The 22939-nt window shown below is 44.9% G+C and overlaps 1 protein-coding gene and 1 pseudogene across 2 annotated transcripts in view; both read right to left on the reverse strand.

Annotated features, from left to right (window-relative positions):
• KLF12 (Kruppel like factor 12) overlaps positions 1 to 22939 on the reverse strand; it is a 264971-nt gene that overhangs the window by 210964 nt on the left and 31068 nt on the right. The gene's annotated exons all lie outside the window — the stretch shown is intronic.
• On the reverse strand, positions 7929 to 9149 carry LOC122177249 (annotated as a pseudogene).

Here is a 22939-nt window from a genome sequence, read left to right on the forward strand (position 1 = left end):
TGTAGGGAACCTGCTTTGGCAGGGGGGTTGGACTCGATGATCTCAGGAGGTCCCTTCCAACCCCTACAATTCTGTGATTCTGTGATTCTGTGATGGAGAGAGGAAATTCAGAAGAAACAGAGTAAACTTGTACAGCTCTTTCAGTATGAAAATTCAAAGTACCTCAAGAAGCTTCAGAAGGTCATAGGAAAGAACATCTTTCTTTTGGTGGTGGTTGGTTGTTTTGTTGTGTTGCTTTTTTTGTTCTGTTCTTCACAGAAACCACTGAATCTGCTAGCTGAGTTGGCCACTCTCAGGAAGTGAAGTCAATGAAACAAAATATATCTACTGATTTTACATGTTTTAAAATTACAAGAGCATCTTTCGTATGTATCCTCATTAGCAAGAGACTAGAATGGAAAGAAACACAAAAAGGTGAGAGGATGATGAACAGAAAACATCAGACAAACGTGAACAAGACACTGGTATAAAGATGAGTCAAATGTGGAGAGAGGAAGAAAAAAAGCATTCAGAGAAATGAGAGGATGGAAAAATTCACAAAGATGCAACTTCTACACTACTCATCTGTAAAACTTGTGGCTTCTTCATTTTTAATATATATTATATAAATCTGGCCAATGTCCTATGATTATGAGGATACTAATAAGATAATATAGTTATTAGTAGTATTTTCACTACATTCATATTTCTGATTATTCTAAATTTTAGTAAATCAACAGAAAGACAGAGGAAATAATGTTTAGTGCACCTCTGCTCAAGCTCAGCATGAGCACAGGAACCACTCGGGCTTTACTTGAAGAACAGTTTCTTGAAAGCATTTTCAAATGTGTGGCCACTATTGCAGCCTCTGAGGAAGTAGACTTGGACTATGACTCCACAGCAGGAGCGTGTCATATCATCCTACGCATCGTCCTGCTTTCTCCAATCCCGACCGGACTGCAGCCAGTTAAAGCCAGGGGACTCCTTTTAAAGCCAAGGGTTGTTTCTGTTTTTCTACTCCAGAACACCTTTCAACAGCCACAGTGCCACAAGGGTACCTGGCTGCCGCTGACAACCTCAGCAAACCATGACTGAGTCCTTTACGAGACCAACCAAGCTCCATTCTGCAGCAGAATCACAGCATTACTGTGCATTTTATTAAAAAGCTGAAATGAGAAACATGGTAAGTTTGAGCTGCTGTGCCCTTTGATTTTCAAACCCTGTTCACACACTCTATAGCAAGACTGAACAGAGCAGCTAATACTATTTACCTCGTCTTCAGCAGGAAAGACGTTCTACATGAGGTTGTCTGGCACACTACTGTTTTTTTCTGATCTTCAACTACTGAACGTCCCAGAGACTGTCAGTCTCTTTGGCTGCTTTCTCAACCAGACGCGTACACGTATATAATGAAAGAATCCCTTAACACTTCAGCTTCTGTATATCTGCAAAGAATTCTGTCTTTTTTTGTTCATCTCCCATGCCTTCCCGCAGTCTTGGCAAAAAAAAAGAAAAAAGTTTTAAAATAATAAAGCAACCATTCCTCAAACCTCATGGAAAGGATTATTTCTGCTACAAATGTCTTTTCATTAGAAGAGCCAGCTTAATTTCATACCACATCAGAAAGCTGCGATGACAGAAAACTTGCACAGCCTCAGAAACTGCAGAGGAAGGAACAGAAATACAAGAGATCAAATTGTCTTTTTTTGACACTTCTCCACGCAATAACACTGCACACAGGCAACTGAGGGTTTGAGCACATCATCTCCCACCACCACTGCAACCACTGATGATGATGCTACCCATAGCCCCTGGCCAGTGCTCATCCTCCCAAGAGACCCAGTGTTCCAACAGATGTCATTTAGGGAGAAAGAATGGATTCAAGTACACAACAAATGCAAGCAAGTAGTAAACTACCACCGGGTGAGGTTTGGGTAGCAGCTTTTTAGGGTAGAGGATGGACAAGGATGCATGGTGAAACACACAGTACTCTTGCCTAGCTGCACAGTCTGGTTAACACAGGAACACAGTCTCATATGTTGATGGGCTTGCAGTTTATATGCATATATCTGCTACTGTTTCAGTTCAAAAGTCTTTACCAATTAGCTTGAGATGCATTTTCAAAAACTACTGCACAGCAGCAGCTGGGATGGAGGCATGAGAAATGAGAAAGAACAGCCCTGCAATCACTCAGGTTAGTTCAGAAGGAGGGCAGAAGGTGCTCTAAGCACAGAGGAGAGGTTCCCCACAGTGCAGGAGATGCCCATGGAGGAGCAGGCTGTCCCCCTGCAGTCCATGGGCAGTACATGAAGCAGATCTCCACCTGCAGCCATGGAGGAGCCTACAGAGCAGCAGAGGATGAATCCTGAAAGAGGCATAGCCCATGTATACCCCTTTCAGGAGCAGCCCCAGGCCAGAGCTGCAGCCCGAGGAGAGCAGCCTGCTGTGGGGCAGGAAGGCTGGGGGAGCTGTGCCTGTGGGGACCTGTGTGGAGCAGTGCCTGAGGGGTGGGCCCTACGGTACAGAGCCGTGTTAGAGCGGTGCTTAGAGAGCTGAAGCCTGTGGGAAGACCAAGCAGGATCAGTTTGGGAAGGACAGCATCTCATGTGGAATAGGAATAGCAGCAAAGCATTATGGACTGACCACAGCCCCAGCTCCCTTGGGCACCAGAAGAAGGCGGCAGAATGGGGTGGATGGACGTAAGGTATTCATAGTTCGCTTTTTCTTCTCACCGCTCTAGTCTGTTAGCAATAGGCAGTAAATTGCATTGATCTCTCTACAGTGAGTCTATTTTGCCTGGGATGGTATGAGGTGAGTGACCTCCCCCTGTCCTCATCTCAACCCATGAGCCCATTTCCATATTTTCCCCCCCTCTTCCTCTGAGGAGGGGGAATGAGAGTGGTGGAGTTGTCAGGGTGAAACCATTACATCAGACTGGACTCTTTATTTCTCCCACTGACCTTTGCAGAACCTCTAAGCTATGGCAGGTGCATTTCCCTGCACTCCTTTGCTATGCCACAGCAGAAGTCATATACCAGAGATAAGCAAATCCAATTAAGATTAAAAAAAAAAAACACTACAAAAATAATTACTAGAGATTAAACAATGATAAAGATTTTTTTGTTTTGCAGATCCTACATGAACTTGGCAGTACCTTCCTAATGACTATTTTCACTTGCTCTTTTGAGCCAAGACCTATCAAGTGCCTGCTTGCAAACAAGCCCTCCACTTTCATGATGGGCCTTTAATAAGAAAAGGCTCTGCACCAACACACGGTTTTGCCTACTACTTATCAGGCTGTGTCTTTGGATAATCAGATTTGCAGGGCAGCCCAGTTCTCACACAGTTAATACTGGTGCAGATGTGTTTGGACACATGTAATCTACAGATATTGCCCAAAAAGTACTGTTTTGGTTTCTCTTTTAAACATAAGAACCTGGCACCCTGCCGTGGCATTCTGGCACACTGCATCCACAGGAGATGAGATGGTCCTCAGCATCCCGCTTGGGTCCCCTCACAGTGTATTGGACCAGACCCCATGCAGACAGCACTGCAAAGACAAATTCTGCACTTCCACTTAAAATATTGGTAATGTTTTTGTGGGGCACTCTCACCATCAGGTAGCCAGATGGAATCACAGTCTGTTGAAAAGAAACAAACACAGATCAGTAACGACAGCCTGAGTCCTGCGCTTTAAATATTGTCAAAACACGTACCAGAAAAAGGCTGGTGGACTTCAGAGAGAAAGCTCGGTGCACACAAATATTCCTGTATTGAGAACTAACATCTGCAGGAGTTAACTAAAGATGTATAAATATCTGCCAGCAGACAAGACGAGTAAATAAATAAGGATGGGGAGCATTTCACACTCTTTTAGCCATTTATATTTAATGATCTCTCTACCGCTCAGTCTGGAGTTCTCCAATAACAGAGCTGTGGAACATGTGAATGAGAACAGGAAAGCATGAACTCAGAGATCAAACCTCAGCTCCTCTGGTTTTAAATTGAAAATAACAGCCCTTTCCCTATTGATTTTTTTCTCCTTTTTCATTTGTGAAAAATTGATTTTTTCTTGCCTGTGTTTGCTGTAGTGTTCACAACCTGCAGCTCGCTGCTTGCATTAATCTTTATATTTGTTCATCCATACCTCTAAGTAAGCCGTGTAAAATAAACACCTGGGAGCCATTGTCCCACACTCACTGGTCTTTTTATAAGGGCCTGGAAATAGTATCCTTCCCATGCTATGACCAAAAGGTGAGGCAGCTGTGCTTGCATCCCCTGAAGATGCTCAGAGAACCCTCAGAGAAGGACCCTTTTATAGACTTTTATGTATTCTCCACAAAGCAGCACCAACTTCATGGCTGAGGCCACACAGACTCATGCCCCCCCAACAGCTCCCTTGAAAAAAGGAGAGTGAAACCTCCAGGCTCGCTAACACCTGAAAGCCGTGAGGAATTTTAGAGGGAAAAAAAGCCCTGAGGTACCCCAGCAGAAGAGATAATTTTGGAAGGTCAAGATGAAAAGGCAGAAAGCTCTCAAATAATGAAGCCCTCACCACAGTTAATACCTGTTTCTCTCACCCTCTCAGTACGAGAGTAATGGATTTAACAAAGGAGCCCACACCACACTTTGCAGACCTACACAGCTCTTACCAAGGCAGCTGGGCTGGCTGGAAAACTGCCAGCCAACTCCACTCCTTAAAACCCAGCGGCTATAAAACTGGCAAAGTTTAACACAGAGCATCTTTTTAAAAGCAGCAAAAAGCTGAGGTCTGACTGAAAAATTTTCCTCAGAGAATGATTTGGGGATTAATCTGAAAAAATGTAATTGAGGGTAAATCTGCGGTGCTTATGAAATACTAATATTTTAGCACTGAATCTCTCCCGCAAAATAGGAGCTCTTAATTCTCTAAGCAGGCCAGATTGTGCAGCAGTATTTATGATGTGCGCACATGGCCACTCAAAACACGTATGGCTTGCTTTGCTTTTGATCTGAACTATGAAGTGCAGATGTGGAAGGCATTAATCCACTTTGGCAATCGATCTCTTGCACACCAGAAAACAGTCACAGGGAAATGAAGAACCAACACAATGAAGTATCACCCGTCTATATTGGAAATAGTCATTAAATGTATTAGTTAAATTTCAGAACTCGATGCAGCATTGAAGACAGGCTGAGGGAGCTGGGCTTGTTCAGCTGCGGGGTGACCTCACTGCAGCCTTTCAGTACCTAAAGAGAGCCTGCAAACAGGAAGGGAGTCAACTCTTCACAAGGGTAGATAATGGCAGGACAAGGAGAAATGGTTTTAAGTTGAGGGAGGGAAGATTTAGATTAGACATCAGGGGGAGATTCTTTACTACGCGAGTGGTAGGAGTGGTGAGCTGCTGGAACAGGCTGCCCAGAGAGGCTGTGGATGCTCCATCCCTAGAGGTGTTCAAGGCCAGGTTGGAAGAGGCCCTGGGCAGCCTGGTCTAGTATTAAGTGGGGAGGTTGGTGGCCCTGCCTGTGACAGGTGAGTTGGAGATTCATGATCCTTGTGGTTCCTTCCAATCCAGGCCATTCTGTGATTCTGTGTGATTCCGCATGCAAAAAATATTCTCTTGCATACAACAGGCCACTTAAGGCAGTTAGCCATTATGCTAACTTGTGCCTTGTAAATCTGAAATACACTCCTATTCCAAGATCTTCACAGCATTAACTATTCTGGGTTTGATTTAATTCAAATTAAGCCCTTCATGACAGCCTACTGTCATCTTTCCTTGTCCCTTTCGTCCAGAGGCATCAATAACATCCATAGAGAGCACTGTAAACACACTCTCATTACATAGTTCTCTGACCCATTTATCAGACTAGAGAAAGAAAGGGGATTGACTGACTATGACACAAACAACAGACACACAACTTATAGAACTGTCAGTCCAAGATTCACAATAAGATTCACACATCCTGCTTGCAGGTCATGGGAAGAGAGGCTGGGTGTCAGGAAAAGCTTTTTCACCAGAGGGTGGTCGAGCCCTGAATCAGGCTCCTCAAGGCAGTGGTCATGGCACTGAGATCACGGAGTTCAAGAAGTGCTCGAGAAATGCTCTCAATCATATGGTCTGATTTTGGGGTGGTTCTGTCTGGAGCCAGGAGTTGGATTCTGTGATCCTCATGAGTCCCTTCCAACTCAGGATATTCTACATTTCTGAAGTAGGAAATTAGGTGATACTGCAGCACTGACACACGCACTCAACACAGGACACAGACACTGTCCATCAGAGGGGGGCTCAAGTGACAGTCCTCCATATATGGGTACACTCTAATTGGAAATCACCTGCATTGCACATCATGCTGAGACTCCTCCAGTGAGATGCAGCAAGCATGCAGCAAGGCTAGATTCATCTCTTACATAACCGCATTCCATTTGGTGGATTTTCTAAGCAGCAGCAATTCCCAAGGGGAAAAGAAGAAAAAGAAAAGGCAACTTCTGTAACGTTATTCATAGGAAAAAAAAAAAAAAAAAGCATCTTCCTCTGGGCACAACAATGAATCATTCATCTGTTCATAGGGTAATATTCAGGCCAAATAAGAATGCCAGATATAGAAAAAAAACAAACCCAGTGCAGTGTAAAGTAAATAAAATAAGACCTCTACCCTTCCTGAGAAGTGGAAGGAGCACTTTTTTCGTGAATTTGGGTTCTAGAAGTAAATGTTCAACAAATCTTAAATTGCAGCTATTACTGAGAACAGAGAGCTACAACACAGGACCACAAATTCACAAAATCATTAAGGTCAGAAAGACCAGTAGGATCATCTAGTCCATCCACAACCCATGCCTGTGACTGCACTAGACCATGTCCTTCAGTGCCACATCCACACTCTTCCTGAACACCTCCAGGGACTGTGACTCCACCACCTCCCTGGGCAGCCAATTCCAACACATCGCTGCTCATTCTGAGAAGTATTTCCTAACATCCAACCTGAATGTCCTGTGATACAGTGTAAGGCCATTCACTCTTAATCTATTGCTGTTAGCTGACAGAAGAGAGTGACTCACTACAACCTCCTTTCCAGGGAGACTGATAATGGCCCCCTGAGCATCCTCTTCTCCACTCCAAACAATCTCAGTTCCCTCAGCCATTCTCAATTGGACTTGTACTTCAGACCCTAACCAGCTTCACTGCCCCCTTCTCTGGACATACTCCAGGGTCTCAATGTCTTTCTTGTAACAAAGAATATTTATTTATTTATTTTTACTAATGCACAAAAGAACAACAACAAAAAATACTTACAGTTACATCAAAAAACAGAAATTCATACAAAGAAGTCACATCATGCAGACCAGAAAGAAAGGTCATCAGCACAGCAACCTCCCTGCTTCCACATGGGACAGGGCTCACCAACACCCTCCTCCCTGATCCATGATCCCAGTGCTAGATACATGGAGCCATGTCCCTACCCAAGGCACAGTGAGGCACCCTGGCTTGGCACAGGTGCCCCAGAGCTCAGAGGGACAATGAGTGGCATGCCAGCAGGCACAGCTGTGCTGCAGCATCACTGCTGGGAGCAGCCATGCCCTGCGCACGATGCAGGGACATTTGCACTATTTACAGCACTGCTCCAGGTCCCTTCTCTCCCCGCTTGTGCTCCCAGCTGCTGCTCCAGCTGCAGACAGACACCGGATTCTTTCCGGCAGCTCCAGCTCGCGACTGTGTCCCAGAGGCGCGGTTCCACCTGCAGAGCCCAAGAACAGCAACAACTGCAGAGCTCCAAGCATACGAGCAGATAAGAACACCCTGTTTATTCTGCGAGGAAATGGGAAAGAAGAGGGCTGAAACGAGGGATGAACCAGTCAGTGCACTAGGTAGAGGACTGGTCTGCTACTGGCTTGCTGAAAGGCCAGGACTTTTGCTTGGGTAGGCATTGGGAAGTACATTCAATCTTGCTGTTTCTGGGGGCATGGGACCTCACTGCAGCAAAGCATTTAGCCTGGCCCAGCTGCTGGTGGAGGACAGTTCAGAGGGAGCAATGGATGCTGGCCTAGAGATGTTCCTCTTGCTATTCACAGCTAAGAGACAGAGCTCTGAAGGGTCTGTAGGTTCTACCTCCCAAGCCATCGCACCCCAACCTCACCTTGCCCACGTTTCTGCAAGCTACCCAATTTACAATTGTTGGATCCTGAATTCCTGATGAATGCTGGCAGGAATCTGTTAAAAGTCTCACCCTCCAGATTATGTTCCCAGTTCTCCACTGTTTCCCTTAAAGCCTTCTTTAGCAGATTTCACCACTGGAAGCTGCTTTTTAATCCAGCTTCTGCCATTTTTTGCAAGGCTTAAAGGAGACCTGCAGGGCTGATTTGCAGGGGTATCCACATCAGAAACATTATCTAGATCAATCTCATTGCTGTGGGCTTAGTAACGGAGCTCTGGATGCTGAAAGACCCACTCTTATGGAATTGCAAAAGATGAGTCATCTGAGTGTCTGTGGTTATAGATGTCTACCTTCCTCAAACTTGGGGTCTCCCATGTCTGCATTTTTCAGATTCTTCTGCGTGCTTTTTAACTCCTCCTTTGTCTTATCCAACTCTGAAACTGTTTTCTGCAGCTTACTGTTGACAGAGTATAACTCCTTCTGGTTCTCTGCCATCTCACCAGACATCTTCCAAGTCTCCTTCAAGTTCACATATTCCTTCCTTGATGAGACACAGTAGATAGCAAGCTGCTTTACTGCTGCCTGCCCATCTCCCATCTCTCTGAACATCTCCTCCACTTCAGTCTACTGTCTCTGAAACAACAATTCAATCCACTCCATGGTTCTCAGATTGCTTTGCTGGTGGCAGGCCTCTTATTCTGATCTTCTGTTATCCTCCTGCTACTTCTCCAGGAGTTTCACCTGTTTCCTGAGAGAGGAACACAGCATCTCTCTGCCTCTCCCAGCACCATCTAAACCAACTCTATTGTACTGCAAATGTCCAGAGCATCCCACAGCCTATCCACGATGGCCTGGTATTCCCATTTTTTCTTCCCTTTCATAGACAGCTGAGCCTTCACCTTGTCCACTTCATTCTGTAAGGTCTCTGCATCCAGTTCAGTCTGCTCCTTCAGGGCAACATCAAAGAAGAGCTTACCGATAATCCACCTTTTGCTGAGCTGGATCCTGCACTGAGGGCAAGTGCAGCCAGACAACATACTGAACCATTGGAAGCAGGCTGGACTGGCTCTGGGCAGCCTAGTCTAGTGGTTGGTGATCCTGCACATAGCAGGGAGGTCAAAACTAGATGATCATTGTGGCATTTTTCAACCCAGGCCATTCTGTGATTCAATGATTCTATGATTCTATGAACAGGCAGGCACAGTGGAAGGTATGCCTGCACAGCACACCTCTGAAGAAATCAGAGCAGACAGTGCAGTGGGCGTAGATGGGCAAGATGGGTCTGACAGGCTGTGACTATGGCAATTAGAGCAATTTTCTAGCACTCTTCAAGCAGCTGGATTGAGCTTTGCTCCACACCAGCTTTAAATGCCGAAGTGCCTTAATTAAGAGCTCGGTGGCCCTAAGTTTTAAATGCAGTCAAACAGGATGGTCCTGTGTGGAATGAGAAATTAAGCTTGATGATCTCTATGGGTCCCTTCCAACTTGGAATATTCTCTGAAGAGAGACAGGAGAGCAGAACCATCCCTGCACGTGCCTAGAGATGCTGCTCCTCTTGCTCTCCACAGCTAAGAGACAGACCACGTGCCCCTCTCTGGAGAAAACCCACAGCAATAAGGCCGCCGCTGGAGAAGTGCCAGCACACCCCTCTTCCCAGCAGAGCTGAGATGCACACACACCAGGTTGCCTTTGGAGGAGGCTGAACAAGAAGCCCGTCTGCAGCAGCACACCAAGCACGCTTCAACCCCCAGCGGGGTCACGGAAGCCCACAGTAATGACTGGTTTCATGATTTTCATCTACTGATCAGCTCCTGCTGCTCCAAATTACTTTCTTATGTCGAAATAGCCTCCAGCACATTGGTGTCAAAGTTAGGTGAGGTGAATCTAAATCTGGTGGGCTGCAGATTCTGTGACTGCTTCAAATCTCATTTAAAATAAACTCACACTGCCCAACGTTAGAAATATGACTTGCTAATAACACTAGATCAGTATTTGTTGGATATTTTACCATTCCCTTTACTCCTCTTGACTCCTGCTGCTTCTCTGAACAACCTTATCCAATTTTCCAAGTAAGCAGAACTTTTTAAATGTCTTTACACAAAATTACAAAATCATGAAAAAGGCTGAAGTACTGAAGCCAAAGAGTAGGGTGGCTCTGTCACTGGGAAATAGTACATGTCCTGGGAACAGAAGTGAACCTGACACACATTCTCTGATCAGATGCAGGCAGCTGACTAGTCCCCTTATAGCTTGAAAAGAGAAGGCTCCAGGGAGACCTCATTGTGGCCATCCAGTACTTAAAGGGAGAGTATAAACAGGAGGGGGAACGGCTGTTTACAAGGGTGGATAGTGATAGGACACGGGGGATGGTTTTTAACTAAGACAGGGGAGATTTAGGTTAGGTATTAGGAGGAAGTTTTTCACACAGAGGTTGGTGACACACTGGAACAGGTTGCCCAAGGAGGTTGTGGATGCCCCATCCCTGGAGGCATTCAAGGCCAGGCTGGATGTGGCTCTGGCAGCCTGGTCTGCTGGTTGGTGACCCTGCACATAGCAGGGGGTTGAAACTAGATGATCACGATGATTGTCTTCAACCTTGGCCATTCTATAATTCTATGATATGATTCTATGACAATTTGGGCAGCTGTACACCTGAGCCCATCACCTAAGGCCTTCCCTACTGCCCAAGGGAAGAAAGGCTTCCAGAGCCAATTTCTCTCACCCTAAAATAGGTAGCTAAACAAACCATACATCAGGTATTAGGCATGCATGTTTCTGTCCCTCTGATGAGGCAGCATACCTGAAGCCATTCGGCTGCAGATTTCCACCTTCTGGACACCAGCAAACAGGAGAGACTGTTTCAGTCAGTGCTTCAGGTTGACTGACCCATTGCTAAATTCATGTCTCTTGTCATGCGCTGTCAGAGTTAACATCCAAGTGTAACAAACACGTACCACCAAGGACAGTTTTCCTGTTGTTGAAAACCTTATGCTTGCTTTGGTTTGTTCACATATGATCAGTCATGGCTTGCCTACTGAAGTTCCATTCAGAGAACTGTAGATAAGCATCATCTTTTACACATGGAAGTTAACATAGCTAGATCATAGCACCATTGAGGTGCTATGAGGTGCTGCAGGGGAAGAAACAGCTTGGGTGAGGTAGCAGCAGGTAGGCAGCCATTCACCAAGGCATGAGCTGCTCACTCTCCTCTCCCCCACCACTGCTTTTTCTAAGTCTCCCATTCCTGAAACTTTCAGTCTCCCACACTCATCAAACCCACTATTTGGGACCCCTTCCCTCTGGAAACCACGGCCCCCACACAACAGTGTGACATCTACACACAGCCCTCATCAGCTGCAGGAGCTGGGGCATGAGGCATGCTGCCCTTGCAAGATTAATGATTAAATGCTAGTATTTACTTCACAGCTACAGCACTGAAATATACTGGCTTGCTATAGACTTACTGATTACATAGCCTTACTTAAAAGGATAAAAACCCATACTCCTTTTATTCCTCAATTCCTTTTAATGTCTTTATTTTACATTCACCTCCTCCTCATATAAGGTGCCCATGAACCTTATACGAAGCAATATACAGAAACTCTCTCAAAAATTTTACTATCAACTGCAAGTTTTTTTATTATTACTGAGACTGAAACTGCAGAAAAACATACCTGCAAAATGATTCTGGAGATGTTCTTTGCTTTAGTGCATTGTATTTTGTCAAACGTGCGGAACAGAACACAGTACTTGGAATGTTATGAGCAAAATTATTTATAAAAGGCCAGAAGCTTTAAAAACAGACTTCTGGTTCTCTGCTGGCTGAGCAGCTCTTACCTATCATCTCCCTGTCCTGAAGTTGCACAGCATCCCCTAATAACAGCCAAGAATGAAAACAGAAACTTACACAACTTACATATGTTTAATTCTGAAAGTCAAAACATAAAATATACCAAGACCAGGATGTAGGCTAGCTCTTACAAGATAGTTTTTAATCTTAAAAATGGAAAATCCTTCTCTTCTGGATAGAACCCTTCATTGCTAATACAGTTTTACAAATATGAAGCATTTACCACCATTGAAACCTATAAAAAGTCTGCATCATATCATCTTCATGCGAGAACCTCCAAACCTAATTAATTCCCAAAGTAGTCATTTCCAGAGCATTAACATTTCAAATGTCTAAAGCAGACAGCGAGGTGCAGAAGAATGATTCAGTGACTTCCTAGAGAACGAAAAACACACCACAAGTCTTCCAGGGTGCTGTCCTCTATCAAAAAATATGGCTTCAGACTTCTTGCAGCTGAAAAGTGAGCTGCTCCAAAAAACAAACGCCACTGTCTTTATCAAGAGGTAACACCTGACTTCAGGAAATAGTTTGGCATTAAGAAATCAAACCCTCGTCCGGAGAAATTTTAGGTAAATATTAGGAGTTTCACAACTGCAGAGACCTAACATATTAAAAGGGAGGCTTCCCTTACAGCAGTCTGGTACCTTCTGCATGTGAGTTCGTGTTCCTAGAGAAGAAAAAATATGCGAGTCCCAACGAAGGTTATGTGAATTATTTCTTTATTTAAAACTTTTTGCCCAAGGCAAGAAAAAAGACCACACAGTTCTAAAATACTCTCAAAGTCTGCCAACCATAAGGAAAGCAGAATGTTAAAAGCACAAGGATATTTAAACAAATTGAATTAATTCAGGTCCTTTTCTCCTCAGTTTCTGAGCATCTTCTAAAAAAATGTGAAAAACATAACTTACATCTGTCATCTAGAGCTTACTTTCTCTCAAATTCTTCCTGGGAAAATCCACATGTGCACTGCAGCATTTGAGGGATTTGAGGTCATTTCATTCTTTTTTTTTGTCCCCCACACGCATCTGCACATTTGTCTATCCTTAGTCATGAGAACACGGATGAGTTGAGAATGACCTCAGGGAGGAGTGGTGGAGCAGCACGATCTAGAAAAGCCTCAGTATCATTAAGAAAGGAGATGGTCTGTAGCAACAGATCAAGAAAATAAAAAAGGAGGGGGAAGAAAGCAGAATCCTCTTATTGATGAAAACTAAGATACACCATACACATCTTGACTTAGCCTTTCAGAAAACTGAAAAGGAACACACTTGGGGAGAGTGTGCACCTTTTCTAAAGGTAGTCAGGTATAGCATCCTCAACCTGCTCTTTTCATTTCAGTGATCTCTCACCATAACAGCAGTCTCCTCTAGTTTTTAATTAGTAGCTTACAGAAATCACAGCTTGAATATGAGGAAATGTAGCTCACTGCTTTGAAGTATTTTTCATGTATCATACATTAAATGCTCTGCTCACCTCCCATATTCTTTCCATTCCTGTAACAATAAGAAATTCCCATTTTTTGGGATTTGTGAACTAATAACATTTGCAGAATTCTCTTGCTGCAATGGCATGTGCAAATGGGAAACAGTACCTAATAGGACAACACAACTGCAACATATTTGGTATTAGAAAGCATCACCATCTAAAGTTGCTCATTTATGCAACTTAGGAATAATACAACTGTTAATTAGCTATTCTACTACAGATTCAGGCACCCAGACAAGAAACATTTGTGATCACTGAGCAATATTTAACCTCTTTTCTTCAAAAAAAGGCAAAGCGTGAAATCTGATTCATGACAGGGTGCTAAATTAGGCAGCCTTAACTGCAGAGTCCAAGAATTGCCACTAACTCTCCTGCAGACATTTTCAGAAAGAAGTTCCTGCCACCTCCATTCTCGAGCTGTCCCTGGAAAGCAGTGTTTCTGCTTTCAAAAGTGTTTACAACTTTTTACTTATTTTGGAGCACATAGGGAAGGAAAAAGGTAACCACGTCCAGAACTGAATTCCTCTTCAGCCTACAGAAAGGCTCAGGGGGGTCCAACAGAATCACGGAAATGCTCAGGTTGGAAAAGACCTGAAAGATCAAGTCCAACTGCAACCTAACCATACTACCCTAACAAGCCTCCACTAAATCACGTCCCTGACCACCACTACTAAGCGGTTTTTAAACACCAGGAACGGTGATTCAACCAGCTCTCTGGGGAGCCTATTCCTGTGCTTAACAACCCTTTCTGTAAAGAAGTGTTTCCTAATACCCAACCTAAACCTCCCGTGACACAACTTGAGGCCATTTCCCCTCATCCTGTCACCTGTCACCAGTGCAAAGCGACCAACCCCACTCTCACTGCAATCACCTTTCAGGTAAACAGACTTTCAGACTAAACAGCCCCAGTCCCTTCAGTCTCTCCTCGTAGGGCATATTCTCCAAGCCCTTCATAAGCCTTGTTGCCCTTCTTTGGACCTGCTCCAGCGCCTCAGTGTCCCTTTTGTACTGAGGCGTCCAAATCTGAACATAGTACTCTATGTGTATAAATACTTGAAGGCATGGTGCAAAGAGAATGAAGGCAGGCTATTTTCAGTTGTTTGCAGTGCAAGGAACAAAGATGCTGGGCACAAACTGGAGCATAGAAGGTTCCCTCTGAACACCAGACAGCACTTCTGTGTTGCACAGGTGACATGACACTGCTGCAAGCTGCCCAAAGAGGTTGTAAAGTCTCCTTCTTGCAGCTCTTCAAAAACCACCTAGAGATGGGCCTGGGCACCCTGCTCTGGGTGTCCCTGCCAGAGCAGGGGCTAGGCCACATGGGCCCAGAGGTCCCTTACAACATTAATCATTCTCCAATTCTGTAGTAAATATGAAAATAAGTAGCTCTGGAGAGCTAGGTAGTATCTGCCAACACAGAATCAGCAACACACATAGCCTGCAAACCTCTTCCTTCCAGCTGGAGGCTCTGCAAATAGGGCAGGGTGCAAGAACCTGGCAGTGCAGAGGTACGCATGTGTGGGCCCACCTTCGCCCTTCCTCTCCTGACATCCACTCGTGCCATCCATCTCTCCTTTTTATATCCCTTTTGATCTACATCGATACTATCAGGTCTCTGCACACAAATGAAGTTCACAGAATCATAGAATTCATCTTTAAAGGTCACCTAGTCCAACCCCCCTGCAATGAGCAGGGACACCTACAGCTAAATCACACTGCTCAGAGCCCTGTCCAGCCTGACGTTGGGTGTCTCCAGGGATGGGGCATCCCCCACTTCTCTGGGCAATCTGTTCCAGTGATTTGCTACCCTTACTATAGAAAAATTCTCCTTACACACCCACTCTAAATCTCCCTTTTTAATTTGAAACTATTTCCTCTTGTCCTATCACAAGGAATCCTGCTAAAGAATCTGAAGAGTTGCTTGAATTTCATCACAGCAACAAGAAGGCGAGCCCAGCCTCCACTCACACTGAGTGCTCAACCAGGTCCCACAGAATCAGGCAGAAATGCAAGCATGGAGGGGAAAGGTGTCTGATCCTCCATGCACCACATCTCTAGCTGGCATTTGCAAACCCCAAAAATAAAATCAAACCCAAATTGTCAGCCAGCACTTCTGAACATGGCTCCTGTTCCCAGAACCTGGGCAACTAACTTGAGGTGACTAAAAGTGGTTTGGCTTTATGTGTGCTGTTACTCTCTTAAAGCTTGCCTTTGAGGCTGAGAAGCACATAACCTAGAAACCTACAGATTCCTGTGATTTTCAGGAGTTGTGGGCGTCAATGCAAAATGGCACTCCGCTCTTTACTTCTTCCACACCAATGTTATAACACTAATTTATTTTAATATATTGAATAATGTCACAGCCCACTACCTATTTGCACTGCTCTGTAATATTAAAGTTTCCCAGCTTCAGATTTGTATCACAGGAGAGAAGAGAGCAATACATAACTGAACTCCAGGCAATTCTATCTATCTGGTACATCCACAAGTTAATGAATGCAAGTAGGAACTGTTTAGCAAACTCCCCAAAAGACAAATGCCAATCCAACTGTTAAGACTCATTGCTTAGCACACGAACAGAAGTCTCAGTGATCTGTTCACAAAATTGTTGGGCAAGGGCCGTTTTGCTGTGCTGCAAAACAAACAGATTCTAATTTAAAAAAGAAATTCCAAAGTCCAAGCCCTGCATGGAAAATGTGTTGCTAGTAACTGTCTTCTGATATGACACAGATTGCAATTCAAGTAATTTGTTTATTCACAACAGCAAAGGTTTCAGAAGGGAAAAGGGTTTCTTAAGCTCATTGATCTCCAGAGATTTATTACACAATATGCCACACAGAGCCATATAAAACAACTATATGTTCTCCAGAGGTAGTGAGAGGAAAGGGACTACAGGTATCACCTCCGTAACTCTACGGGAGAACATTACAAGAGCAACTGCTACAATTACACAGAAAAGATGCATGCCTGGCCCTCCAGTGTGTGCAAGGTAAGGTCAGATCTGCAAGGAACTGATCTGGCTACACAGGTACAGAACAAGGGGCAAAGCAGCCAGATCTGAGCTCTCTGTTCCTGAATCCACAGCTGGGGATTCATAACCTGCCCAACCCACACAGCACGCCTGTAATTCAATCCTTGTGGTGACCGAAACAAGCTCCAGTCTGCACTTTTCTGACCTCTGAGGAAGAAGATAACCATCAGTAAAGTTCAGAATTGACTGTCTGCTCAGTTTCATCAAATTTCCCTACGATGCAGGATGCCAAGAAGCAACAAGAACCAATTTATAGCATATAGCAACTTAGTGGGTTTCCTCCCCACCCCCGTGCTTCCTCCACCAATTTCACACAGGGCGCTTATGCAATTCATCAGCTGAGCTCAGGCAGGTCAGCAAAGGTCAGCACGACCAGACTGCCCTTCTGCCCTCCTGGGAGGGCCCTGCAGCCTGGCACAGCACCATGAGCCGCAGCACCACTGCGGGTGGGAGGATGGTATCAGGCTCCCTCCACGTACACAGCTCCACGGTGGGCTCAGCAAGCCCAGCTCAGAGCTGTGGAGCAACAGCAGCTCACACAGAACAGTTCTTGCACTTCTATGTGGAGGAAACAACAGATAAGGTTGAGCCTAGTACCAGGAAAGTGCAGCACCCTTTAGGCACTCACAGTCATGCACCAGAAAATTATTATTTCAGTAGTGATTAATACAAGCTGTCATGTAAAATAACAAAGGTTAAAAGTGAAATGCATGCCTTCATTACTGAGAGTAACAGATTTGCAATAGGAAAGTTCTTAATTTATCTCTGGCAATTTTAACCATTTTCATATAATTTATGTTAAGAAGGCAAAACTGACTGACTGGCACTTTGTTTCACAATAATACACCAGCCAAAAATCCTGGCTTGCATGACTCATTTGTCATCACTGCCAGAGACTAGGAACTCCACATCTGATGCTCTGTGCATAAATACAACCTACCCACAGTGGAAAATACGCGTCACATCAGGACAGGGTCAACCTTGACTGAGGTTTGTAACTTCCAAGCACTTCCTATCACTAAAGACAAAAGAAATACATCCCTTTATTTTACAAAACAAAAATGACTGTAAAAGCTTCCCTAGTCCCCAGCTATATTCCAAGTGGGACTGTGAACGCAGCACATTCACATGGCATTCAGATGATTAAGACATCATTTCAACAGAGCTCGACTATCGCAGGCTATCATTTAAAAAAAAAAAAAAAAAGACACACTCGATTTCTGCAACAAAACCAAACCACAAGGAGGAGCAGCCCTTTAACCCAATGAAGCACAATGACAACTACACTGAGCACATCTACTCCGTGTGTCCTGAAAGCAGCCAAAATGGCACTTGCCTGTTCTCTTCCTCCAGTGCCCTCAAACATCAATTCCATATTTGAAGAAAAAAAAATCTGGCGGTTTGGAATTACTCCATCTTTGATCATTCTCTACCTTGCAAACAACTGTGGCATATGGAACCAGCATTTTTATTGTTACTTGGAGACGTCACGGTGGAATTTATGTCTCCTTTACACAGCGTCTCTCTCTCTCTCTCTGGTATTCAGATTTTTTACAGCCAGTTTTCAACACTCTTGCCTGCTATTCATAATGAAAGCCACAGTGGAATCTTTCAGGTTTGCCTGCAGTTGTGGTTACCCTGCTTCTCATAAACACGGCAACTTCCTGCCAAGGTTCCCACTGCTAAATCAGGTTGAAGCATGGCATCCTTCACAGCTGTGACCCCTGAATGCACTCATGCTGCAACTCTGTCTGTTTCTATTAACTACACGCAGCAGTGAGAGAGCATTTCTGCTGCTGCGTCCAGAACAGCCTCCTCTCCTCTCTGCCAGTTCTGAACCCGCCAGCATACTCCCGCGGGTAGCAGAGCAGTAGCTGTTGTTTCAGAAATAACACCATTTTCATTATTATTTTTCTTTGCAATAGGCAGTTTGTGGTACACCTTTAAATGCACTGTGGTGACAAGTACGTAATCCTCAAGGCAGGATCCCGGGATCAAACCATGCGTCAGTCGCTCCTCTAACCATGCAGACTCGAGCACGCAAAATAAAGCTCTTGATTAAGGAAGCGATAAAGGACAACCTGACTTTTCTTACGTAGGTGAAAAAGGATGAATTAAAAAACAAGCAGAGAATCTATGCACTCTTTGGTGCTCCTGTAGAGGATACATCTATTGCACAGCAGGACATTAAATGTGTTTTCCTATATGCTGATAAATTATAAATGATGTGTGTCCTACTTCTTGTAGTACCACCTTTTTGATAATCTCCTTCAGGACAGAGTCAGCTAATAGCAGCCCCAGCACTTCTGACCTTTACTTAGGCACAAAATTTCAGTTTTCTTCTTTAAACAGAGTTTTGCCCGCAGTTCCCTAAAGTCACCATTTTGCTTACCCAAAGTGAGCGGGTCTGTTGGACACGTGCATCACAGCACCTTGACACCAAGCCACAAGCACATGAAACCAAGATGAGCTTCTTTTGAAGACAAATGGTGAGCTGCCCCTCTAACACTTTTGGCTGAGACATTTCCAGCCCTTTCAACTGACTCCATGTATCAAAACCTCAGCAGCATTCAAACTGTGAAGCTGTCAATCACCAATAACTTCTGTTGCAGGGACAGAAAATGGGAAGGAAAAGAAAAAAAAGCCACCCCTCTCCCCTGCTTGCTTTGTGCGTGCCCACACCTCCAGCTGACCCAGAGATCATGGCGGTGATTAAAATACAGCAGCTGCCCTGGCTCTCAAAGAGCCCAGCTTGGCAGAACCAGCCAACACCCAAGCAGAAAAGAACAGATACATAATTTTATTTTTTTTTGGTTCTCCTTCCACCGCTCAAGTCTGAATTGCTCACTTTCATTCTGACCACAGGGGAGTGAGGGGGAAAATCTCCCTTTAGAATATAACCTGAAACATCCAGACACTCACCCACGCCTGATGAGTAGGAAGACTTCATGAGCATCATCAGGTGCTGCACAACCTTCTCTCCCTGACAAGGGGAGAGCAAGCCTAAAACTTGTTAATGCAGAGACAACCCTCCAAACACGAATGAGGCAATGAACTACAGAAACATATCCAGTACTACTGCTGTACCTTGCTATCCTGTTCAGAGAAAGAAAACTCCTGCTCAGAAAACCTGGGGACAATGCCCAAACTGAAGAGCCTCCATTTTGCACTGCTGCTATTCTGGCCATGGGCCATCACACAGGAAGCCTGAGAAGCAAACCAGCAAGAGGGATATGAAGGGCTACAGGCATACTGAAATCCAACAGGACAGCAAGGAAAAGACAAAGAGTGGCAGTGCCCAGAGCTCTTCTGGTGCACTCAGAAGACAGAAGGGGACAGAGACCAAGCCTGATAAGAAACACAAAACACTCTAATAGACAACAGCCATGCTGCTAAAATAAGCTTTCTCAATTAAGCTTAAACGCATACCAACATGCTCTTGTAAGAATGCCTGCATCCACAGCCTTTCTCAGACATGGCCTTAGAACACTTGGGGACGTTTTACTATCAATTCTTTAGATCTCAATGTGAAAATTAGCACACAGCACCTGTACAACTGGACAAAGCCAGAAGAGAAACACTGTCAAAGCTGCAGCCTCACCCCAACCCCAGTTTGCACAGCTGGTGTTTGGGGACCGCAGTGTGCCAGTTCTGCATGCCTGGCTGGAGAGCAGCGTGCTGGAATTGCAGCAATCAGGTGGCACAGTCTGTGTGCTTTCCGGCTGACATCTATTCAGGCCCATGACCACTCTATGCCTTTGCATGATTACATCACTAAGGACACGTAAGACATCAAACAAGGCCCAGATGTGCCCATGCTGCAGACAGAAAGCACCACTGGCAGCAGTTATCTGTGCAAATACAAAAGATCTCCTGAAGTAAAAAGGTTTAGACTGCATTAGTCCTGTTATTAAAGCTGCTAGTTTTCAGAGCCTATTTCTCATTTAAAGCCAAAATGACTAAAAGACTATCAGGAATATTCATCCTAGTTTACATCCAGTCAAAAAATATACATGGATGGTTTGAAGGGACAAAATCTATTTATGATGGTCACCTAAAACCATCAGTACAACAGCACAAACGTTTAGCACTACGGTTAGCACTGCGGTCACATAGACAAGACCACAGGGCACTACTGCGTGGTCATAAGGGGAATATTTGCTCTCCCCTGGATGGACAGCTGCTGGCAGCATCACAAAGCTGCTTGCTCCTAGCGTATTTCCTGAGCATCTCTCCCTGTCACCATGCAGCAACAAAGCCCATAATTCTACTTCTGATTGTCTAAAGCTGCAAAGGACGAACCTTGAGAAGGAGGAAAATACATTAAAAGGTGGAATGCTGATGCACAGACTAAAAAAGTGCATCAACTCCAAATACTTTCTGCGTGTTGGTTTGTCTTCTGTTCATTTTTAAGACTCATAGTTATTTAAGACCTGGGAAAGTTGGATACACCAGGGCAAAATCAGCTCAAGACTGGGCCACTTTCCACACCAGGTGCTATGGACTGGCGAGATCCATAGGTTAAGCCATTTGCAGATCTCACATGTCTGAACAATGCTCTCAGTTGTATGACGTGATTTTTATGTGGCCTTATGAGGAATCAGAAGTTGGACTCAATGATCCTTGAGAGCAGCCCTGTGGAGAAGGAGCTGGGGATCCTGGTAGATGAGAAGCTGGACATGAGCCAGCAGTGTGCGCTTGCAGCGCAGAAAACCAACAGTGTTCTGGGATGCATTAGAAAAGGGGTGGCCAGCAGGGAGAGGGAGGTGATTGTCCCCATCTACTCAGCTCTTGTGAGGCCCCATCTGGAGTACTGCGTCCAGGCCTGGGGCCCCCAGTACAGGAAGGACGTGGAGCTTTTGGAGCAGGTCCAGAAGAGGGCCACTAAGATGATGAGAGGGCTGGAACACTTCTCCTGTAAGAAAAGGTTGAGGAAACTGGGCTTACTTAGCTTGGAGAAGAGCAGACTCCAGGGAGACCTCACTGTGGCCATCCAGTACTTGAAGGGAGCATATAAATAGGAGGGAGAACAGCTGTTTACGTGGGTAGATAATGATAGGACAAGGGGGAATGGTTTCAAAATGAGACAGGGGAGGTTTAGGTTAGATATTTTCACTCAGAGGGTAATGATGCACTGGAACAGGTTGCCCAAGGAGGTTGTGGATGCCCATCCCTGGAGGCATTCAAGGCCAGGCTGGATGTGGCTCTGGGCAGCCTGGGCTGGTGGCTGGCGACCCTGCACATAGCAGGGGGTTGAAACTAGATGATCATTGTCTTTTTCAACCCAGCCCATTCTATGATTCTGTAATCCTCAAGCATCCCTTCCAACTAGGGATATTCTATGATTCAGACAGAAATAAACTCAACAAAGCTGATGGTTTGCCATGTGGAAAGGGAAACTTAGTAGGTGAATTACAAGAACAGGAAGATCCTCAGACATAAACAAAGCTGAGTTACTCAGTGGGTGCTTTGCCTTGATCATCACGGGTGGTCAGGCTTCCCATCTCAACCAGGACCATGAGCCTCTAGGTGAGGGTATGGCAAGTGGTTTCTGTCCCACTGCAATGGTGGAACAAGTCCAAGTTCCCCTCATGAAGCTGAACATGTACAAGTGCATAGGGCTGGATGATATCCATCCTAGGGTTCTGAAAGAGATGGCTGATGTGGTTGCCGAGCCGCTCTCCATCACTCCTGAAAAATCATGGCTGTCTGGTGAAGTCCCCAGTGACTGGAAGAAGGAAAATGTTACTCCCATTTTTAAGAAAGGGAAAAAGAAGAACTGGGGAACTACAGGCCAGTGAGCCTCACCTCTGTGCCTGAGAAGACCATGGAGCAGATTGTCCTAGAAGCTGTGTTAACGCACAAATGAGACAAAGAAGTGATTCGAGACAGCCAGCATGGCTTCACCAAGTGCAGATCATGCCTGACCAATCTGACGGCATTCTGTGATGGAGTGATGGCTTCAGTAAACAGGGGAAGGGCGATGGACATCATCTGGACTTCTGCAAGGCCCTTGACATGGTCCCTCACCACATCCTTCTCTCTAAAGAGAAGGAGAGGTGTGGATTTGAAGGATGGTCTGTTTGATGGATGAGGAATTGGCTGGCTGGACGCAGCCAAAGGGTTGTGATCAATGGTTGTGTGTCAGGGTGGAGGCCGGTCCACAGGAGGACCACTAAGATGATCAGAGGGCTGGAGCATCTCTCCTTTGAAGAAAGGTTGAGGGAACCGCATTTGTTTAGCTTGGAGAAGAGAAGGCTTCAGGGAGACCTTATTGTGGCCTTCCAGTGTATATACAGGAGGGGGAACGGTTGTTTACAAGGGTGACTGTGAGAGCAACTTTCAGCACAGCTTTTAACTGACTTCTATGATCACTTTCACACATTTTCTTTTTTATGAATACACACAGGAATAAAGTCCTTCTGCGAGTTTTATGCTAGACAGTAAATTAATCCCAAGCT

Source organism: Lagopus leucura, unplaced genomic scaffold (genome assembly GCF_019238085.1).
Source record: "Lagopus leucura isolate 7727_CA_CO unplaced genomic scaffold, USGS_WTPT01 Super-Scaffold_100001, whole genome shotgun sequence".
Classification (NCBI taxonomy): Eukaryota; Metazoa; Chordata; class Aves; order Galliformes; family Phasianidae; genus Lagopus; species Lagopus leucura.